Raw genomic sequence first — 8159 nt, forward strand, 5'->3', positions numbered from 1 at the left:
TTACCTGCATATTCATATGCCCATTACATGAGTTTATGACATGTCACAATGCAAATGTGCGCATATCTGTAACCACTAAGTTTGAGTAATGATTTATGGTCAGACCACCTTTATTTCTGTAATGATTGAGCAGTCAGAACAATTAAAACAGTTGGGTTTAGAATTATACATAGTTTCTCTTAGACATGTGAAAAGGTGACCTGTTTTGAACCACATGTTGACTGGATCTTTTTCCCACTGCACATAGCCCCCTTTTGGCTCTCTGCAGAGGTGCTCATGAAAGAGTCTAATTATATGATGGCTTTTACAGGGCAAAAGATATTGCAAACCCACTGTTTGCGTACAAATTATAAAACATCCATTGGTCACAGATTCAGTTAGGCCTTTGCTTCTGTAATCACCAAACAAAAGAGATTGTATTAATATTGTTTTCTCTTCAGAGGTAAATATCATCGGAAATATTTGTAGCTTCTATAAATATGTGCCATTTAAATACGCTGGTTTTACTTATTTTTTGGGAAGCCTTTAATAGAAAACTGGGAAGATTTTAGAACATGCTGGACATCTCAAGGTTAATCTGGTTTCAAAGGGCTGCCAAAAGAAAATGGTTTCAAATGCATTTAAAATAGTGATTAATAGGGACATGAAGACATTAATTGCACCTAAATACAGGAGTTGTAGCTGGTCAGAAGAAGGACACAGACTCTGATAAGCCCTTTATATAGGAGGTTTATAACAAAATAAACAAATGCCTGTCTTTCCCTGAGTTATACAGGGTCTCTACCTAACTGAACTAAGGTGCTTGTCAGACTTTAGTGAATGGCTTATCAGAATCTTACCACACTAAGCCTAACTGACCTTACCACGTATAATAACAAATAAAGTCAGGAGAATGACTCTGTTCTACTGGGTTTTTGCTTCTTGCAAATTTCTTTTTCATTAACTTATTCCATAGTGACTATTTTTATCAGATCATACAGTTTCTTCCACACCGTACTGTGCTTTAGTTTCCTCTCTCTTTGCTGATTACTGTTTATGGTTTTATTGTTCTCCAGTTGATTTTTTTTTTGGAGAGTGGTTGTTCTCTCTTCCCGTAATGAAGTTATCCAAGGCTTATAAATCAATGTCTCGACTTTGACTGGGATGAGTATGATTGGTCCCATAACAATTCTCATACACTCTGCTGAGTCTAAGCATTACAGTCTCTTTACTTTGACTGGGATGAAAATAATTGGTCCCATAATGGTTCTCATTCACTCCTCTGGGTTTAAGCATCTCAGCCTCTTTACTTTGACTGGGATGAGTATATTTGGTCCCATGACGATTCTCTGCTCCCCCCCTCGGTCTCCTGCTTTCCCCGTTACCTTGTACTCTTAGGGATAATGTCACCATGGCTTCTATGGGTTTGGGGTTTTCTCTTTCCTTTGCCAGCACAGGTTCTCTTTTTCTTGCAATGCCTCTTCTCTCGTGTCATTGTCCATGATGTGGTCATATGGTATTACAAATCTATGAGGTTCTGCATCTCCGCTTTCCAAGTGGTTTTGGCATTGTTTATCGGACACCTGGTCCACCATGAGTCTTCCGTGGTCATGCCACCAATTTCACTTTCACTCTCGGATTCCAGAACATTGCACATTGAAATTCACTCCTCTTGCTTTCCTCCAGGTAAGGCGCTGCACGTCTAATTCTTCTTTGTGTTCCTTTCTGGTCACAGGATGCCATGCATCAGGCAGTCTACCCAGTTGTAACTTGTAAGCTCTTCTCTTCGCCAGTCTCCTCGCTCTTGCATGTGACAGAGCCTTTGGACTTGCCCGGCGTGCATCTGGTTCTTCATCTTTCTCTCTGGTATGGTTACTCTCCTCCTCCCTATGTCAACTTCCTCGTCCCAGTAGAGTGGGATTTTTCCCTCAAAGAAGTATTTACAGTTTCTGGGTGACAGTGGTACATATTGGTTTCTTCTTCATACACATTCCCATTGGAGAGGATTAAAGAGGTATTGTTGAGATGGTTCACAGGAATGGGAGTCATTGTCCCCAGCGGGGGAGTCTCTCTCGGTGAGGTCCCACTTGCCTCGACACCTAGGGAGGGTGTTGCATAGTGGGCTCACCTCCCTAGTCTCATGGGTGGGGGGGCTCCCTCTCGGGGAGACGGGACAAATTCCTGTGATTCATAACAGAGTACAATACAACAAAGAATAGTTTGTATTACTACTTTTAATCCTTTAAATGTGAAAGTGAAGCTGATTATTAGGAACAATTGGCACATCCAAAAGTAAAGCAAACTAATTACTAAATGTCCATTGTTTGCATTCTGAAAAAGAAAACAAATCTTAAATAAAGCTTTGTTAAAACTTATGAAGAACCGAGTCAAATATCAATTACACATTCATGGGATTTATCCCCAACCTGGGGCCATTTCCTGTTTGAGAATTGCTCTTCTTGTGCTTATACCTGAAGTTCAAATTTGTTTTAATGGAAAACAATTAAGTGGGAGCTAATATCCATGTCTAATTGTTATCCCTATCATGTTATATATTGTTTGCTTCATCCATGCAATTTACCATATGTAGTGTATACCACAAGCAGAACATCAACCAGACTCAGGCAATATAGTTCACAAATTGAAGCTGAGACTTTCTCCACTAAATTAGTACAACTATGGAGATAAAAAGGACAACAGGAGTCACAATCGAAGTGGACTGTCATTGGAAATAAGACTATGTCAAGGCATAGATGCAAAATGATTTCCATTCTGATTTGGTTATGATTTTGCATTGTGTACATGAAGGACTGAATCAGTAAAATAATTCACTGGTATGATCCTGGTTATGATCAGGTATTAGTACTTATTTATTTATTTTATTTAATGTGTTATAGTTTTAAGATTACACATATACAATACACAATACAACAAATAACAATTCATAGCAATCATAACAGTCTAATACCACATTACAGTAAAATGTGCACAACATAACAGTACATTCATTACACTAAAGTGATACCACATTATGTACACTTTACAGCTAAAACCTTCTGCTACCTGTCAGTAATTGATCACGATCTTGTTGGTGTCGACATACTTTCCAGGGTATTAATCGTCATACTAATAGATACAAACAGAAATGCAAAGAGTATAAAATGTATCAGTAGAAATAAAACACCAATAACACAAACCAACCAATCAAGCCATTGTCGCAATCATACAGTAAGGTAAGGTAAGGCAGAAAAGGCAAAAGCCACTATTACATTTCATAATAGCACCATGATAAACACAAGAATATAATATATAGGTACAAAATATATTCTCAATCAGGATGGAAAAATTAATCAACCGATTGAACAATAAATCAGACTAATAGGTCAGATATAGCATCCCCCAGTCACTGCCTGTTTAAATTATGTCCAAATATTGTACCATTTATTTTTGCATCTAATGCCCCTTTACTCATCAACCTCTGGTTACCATTTACTCTAAGGACTGAACACTAGCATTTGAACCTGTATTTCTGTTCCCATCTCCTTGTGCTACAGTTAAATGTTTTTCCACAAACTTCCAAATCCTAAATAATGTGATATGATAAATACTATTTCGAGTATTTAGACATTTCTTCCAAAATGTTGAGTCTGTTATCATATCTTGATGATGTACAAATGCTCAGATGTTTCATATATACTGGACCCATTCTTAAACATTCTTACACAGACTCGATATGTGTTTTGGCCATACACATATGACAAAAATGCTCCTGCACACAGCGGGCCATTAAAGGACCCAAAACTTTCAAAACCGATAGCCTGTTAATATGGAGCAACAGGATAAATCTCCTCAAGGCTATAGAAGGACATGAGGTTAAATAGGATTGCATCTTTTTGCAGGTATAGAGAATATAGGACACAAAGGTATAGCTTTTTAAAGAATTCAGGTGATTAAAAAGTTTTTTCCAATCCCATTGGTCTAAGCGCTTTTCAAGACATCGCTGTAGATTAGGACTGACCTCACCCCAATTAGGGTCCAAACAATATCTCTAAATAGGGAATTCATTGTCTTACTGAAGTTGAATTTCATTTATAGTTTCCACTCTATGTTACCCAAGCTATATAACAGAGGATTCAGTGGTCCATTCATCATTGTTTATGTACAGGATGGCTCTCTTCTTCAGGACCATTGATTTGAAAGATTGAATACCCAATTTGAGTCTCAGAATAGCGATGGGCACACATCTAGGTAGACCAAGTAATTTCCTCCAAAATCTGCCCTCTACTAGAAGCCACTCTAAGTCAATGTCAATCAGGCTCTCAAGGCCATAAATCACAGCAGGAATTAGGCACTGTAAATATAATTGCCTTATGCCAAGCAGCGAGTAACCAGCCCTCTTTCTTGCAAACTGCTCAATTAATGCTGTCAACTGTGCAGCCTTCCTGGTACGGGCTTCAATACATATTTTAAAGTCCTTACCCAACTCAAACTCAACCCCCAGATATTTATAGTGTGAACTATAAGGAATCTCAATTTCCTGGATCAATTATCTAGGTCTAGCAATACGTTTGGGAGGAAATAACATTGTATGTGTTTTCTCCATATTAATAACCAGCCCATTCTTGTCCGCATAGTTCCAAAGTGCTTTAGCAGTGCGCTAGATGCCACTAAAAGTATGATCCGGAAGCACCAGATCATCTGTGTATGCCAGGACCATACAATGCGTGTCATCAATTTTCGGGGGACAACCTTTCATCTGGGACAAGTATGGAGGTAATTCTGCGACAAAATGATTGTATAAAAACGGTGCCGTAACATAGCCCTGCTTGACTCCACAGTTTTGTATAACTGGCACTGTTAATGCCCCACCATTGTCCAAACTTAGCCACACAGTATTGTTATTATGTAAAAGTTTTAGAAAATAGAGTATCCATGCTGGGCAACCTAATAGGTCTAATTTGTGCCACAGCAGGTCTCTCCTAACTTTGTCAAAGGCTGCTTTGAAATCGATGAATATGGTGTACAACAGAGAATTATTTGGGCCTTGTGCCTGTTTAACCATGGAGTCAAGCAGGAGCAAATTGTGCAGCTTTGAGTAGTTGGGGGGAAATCCACTCTGGAATTTATCCAAGAGGTTACCTTGTTCTGCCCATTTGTGTAGCTCTTTAAGAAGGAGGGCAGTGAATAACTTTCCAATGGAGTCTAACATAGACAATAATCAATAGTTACCGGGATCCAGAGGAGAGCCTTTCTTCAAAATCGGCACCAAAATACAAAATACAAAATTGCCAGGAGCGGGGGATTTTACCTTCAATAAGAACCATATCAAATTGTATTTTAAGTAGTGAAGACCAAAAGTGAGAGTTGTGACGTACCACGCGCTCAGGAGGATTTCAGACCCTTTTCTTATAGATGTAATGTGTAAAGACATATATGGGATTTTATTGCCAGCATATAATATGCAGCATAGAAATACAGCCAGGCCCAGTTTTTCAAACTGCAGGCATTATTTCAGTACAGCCAGTAACAGCCAACAGGCAAGTTTTCAGAATATGCAAAAAAAAACATTTTAGCATAGTGTGCTGCCAGGTTAAAATAAAGAGGTGCACAATTTTATATTGGATCTTTCATGTGTGAAAACTGTATTAGAATACATAACTGATTAACTCTGTACTAATTGCATTACTAAAGTACCAATTTCAAACTCTCTAACATTATAATGCAGTTTTCTGTGCACAATGAAATGTAGTCTATGTTTTATGTGCACAGTTTGAAATTCATTTTTCCATGAAGAGGTGCACACTAGCATTGTTGTCTTCATCTTGTGGAGAACAGAAATGTGTAAAATGCAGGAAAAGAAAATGATACAGTTGCTTTGCAAATTAAGTCTTCATTGTCTTGAAAAAAGAAGGCTGGAACAGGGCACATTCTTGTTGTTCTGATTGGTAGGGATTGTAGGTGTATAAGCCACGTCAACAGAGGGCTGAATTAGAGTTTTCTTAAGGAATGAAGAGAAGGGAGGTGGCTGTTGGTGCTGGGACCAGGAGATGGACGGTGCCTTATCTGTTGAACTCCATGTGGGTTGAGCGCTGGCTACGAATCTAATCAGTTGGCTGCTCCCCACAGATATGACGGAGTTTGGCACTGAGTCTGGGTCTGCAAAGAGAGCGAGGTTGTGCGCGGACTTCAGATTTCACCGACCTTGGTGAGTTAGTACCAAGTGAGGAAAAATAGATTGCTGGATGTGTCTGATACAATTTTCTAGTAGTGCAGGGAGTTAAAACAAAAATACTGTATGTTTATTTTTCTTTCTATGTTCATGGTGTTTGAAGATAAATTCATTTTGCAATATACCTGCTTGTTTCTGTTTTTTCTTTTATATCTTGCAGGCAATACTGTAAATATCATGTGGTAAGATGTTTTGCGGTTTGTAATTGTCATTTAATACAGAGTGCAGATAAAAAAAACGGAGACTTTGGTGTCATTCATGCATCTGTGAATCATGTATATAGGGGAAGCACAGAGGTGCTGTTTATATCAGAGCAGTTGTGCATTTACCAATTTACCACTGTAGTTAAAATAGCAAACAAGGGAAAGTGAGTAAATATCTGCAAGGTAGGAAGGTGTGTGTGTAAGTGTAATGAGTCATTCCTTCCTTGCATGGTGAAAGGAAGGAGTGTCAGATTAGACACATAGATTACTGGATGTACATAAGCCAGTAATGCCAGCCACAAACCATAGGTGGCATTCTGAATAAACTCATTGGGTTCTCTGAAGTGTCATAAGTCTGGAGGTTCTCTACAGGCAACTAAAATACATTCTAATAGGAAAGGTTTGTTTTATGATGGGGTTGTAGTATAAAAAAACATGCTCACCACTAGTCCACAAGAATAGGATAATTCTGAAAATACCACAAAGTAAGATACTACGCAAGCTAACAATATATAATCACCAAAATAGAGTAATATCAAACCCACTCCAATTTACCACCAAAATGTTACGATAATAAAAATACTGCCAAATCCCGATCCCAATAAGACAATATCTCTTACAGAAATGGTGCGTTGGCCAGGAAAGTGACTGTAGAGCATTTACTGGACGTGGCAAGTGTGTTGCACACTACCATACATGCATTAAAGGGAACTCATTTTGTGAGAGCAGTGTGACAGTGAATCTCAGACTGTCTCAAATTGATGCCACATTCCCAGAGTTGGTGAAATATTTGGAGGCAAAATTATATGCACATGGAACATGGTCATCAAATAATACCACAGAGCGGCGTGACCGTATCCATGGGGAAGTTCAAAGGTATCTGCGAATGCAAAACAATTATCCCAAGCTGATTAGCAGACTAAAAATCGAATTAGATGGAGCTAGTGAACAGGAGAAAAGGTTAAAAGCAGAACTGGAGGTATGCAATCAAAGTGTAACGAATTCAACACTCAATTGTCTCAAAGGAAAAAACTATTTGAGGACAGTGAGCAAGAATTAAAACACTTGAAAGGATTGATAGGTCACATTAGACAAGATAAATACGAGGCTAGTTTGGAAATACAAGTTGAATGTCAAATGCAAATGAGCGATATGCAAAATGTGATCAATAAGATAGGTGATGAAAACAATTACTTGCATAAGGAGGCTGATCGACTCCTTAAAAAGTGCAAGGATTTGGAACAGCAGATATGCACTTTCAGATCCCAGGACAAACGACTTTAGGGGGTTTGACACACCATTGGGGTTGCCACCAATCCCATACACCTGAGACAAGGGTTGAGCCACAGAGTAGTGCAATCCCAAATATAGTACCAAGTAGCCCTATCAAGATAATTAAATCAATAAAGGCCCTGATCAAACCGTTCAAAAAAGGAGGGGAGTGCTATATAGAGGACCACTTAGAAGCAGTGCACGATATATTCAAGGCTCTATACATACCTAAGGAACAATACAGACAAAACATTCACTTAATTCTGGATGCTCCCACAGCGAGCATCATCAGGGGATTAAATGAACAGCAGAACATGACATGGGCAGAATTTGAAAACTAAATTAGGCATCATTTTTCTCCATTCCAGTTATTACAGGAGGCGAAAAAAGTTGCATACACGATTACAGCTGGGCCAAATACGTCCCCTCACCAATTTCTTCAAGACTTAAAAATAGCTTTTTCTCGTTTTGATGTA

Source organism: Ambystoma mexicanum, chromosome 1q (assembly GCF_040938575.1).
Source record: "Ambystoma mexicanum isolate Mex_15411 chromosome 1q, UKY_AmexF1_1, whole genome shotgun sequence".
Taxonomy (NCBI): domain Eukaryota; kingdom Metazoa; phylum Chordata; class Amphibia; order Caudata; family Ambystomatidae; genus Ambystoma; species Ambystoma mexicanum.